Consider the following 655-nt stretch of genomic DNA (forward strand, 5'->3'; position numbering starts at 1 on the left):
GTGTAAACTTTGCTCATTCCCTAAGTTTTTTGCTTGTTTGTTTTTTGATCCCATGGCTTAGTGAGTGGTCTGAACCCAGGTTTGTGATAAAGGTTTTTTTTGGGGGGGGGTTACTATAGTTCATAGTTAGTGAGTAGGAAGCTCTCCGATAAGCCTGGGTTTGTACATCACACAAAACCAAACCATCACTTGACTCAGCATGCTGGTTGCACAATCCTGGTAAGCCATAGTTTGGTTTACCATGTTGCAAAACCAAGCCAGTGTCTCCCGGAATGGCTTACTTTGCAATGTTGTTTTGGGAGTTTAAAAACTCTCTCTGTGTGTGTGTGTGTATGTATGTGATGTGTGTGTAACCGTGTGTGTGTAACCCTGAACTCTTCTGAGGAAGTATGGGATAAAAAACTGAGATTACATGTGCTAAAAACAACCCTTGAAAAATATCAGTCCGGCCATAGTCATTTGAAGATTGCATGGCCATTGTAAACTCCTTTCCAACTTTCAGCAACATGGCCATATATGGTTTACTTGTACAGGGCAATAAATAAATAATGATGTAACAAAAAGGTCAGGCTTATGTCATTTCGGAAAGGGATGTTGCAGAAAGCAAAGTTCTGCAGATTATAATGCTGCAGGGAGAAAACTTGAGAGGGGAACA

This window comes from Podarcis pityusensis (genome assembly GCF_964106645.2).
Source record: "Podarcis pityusensis genome assembly, chromosome: 1".
Taxonomy (NCBI): Eukaryota; Metazoa; Chordata; class Lepidosauria; order Squamata; family Lacertidae; genus Podarcis; species Podarcis pityusensis.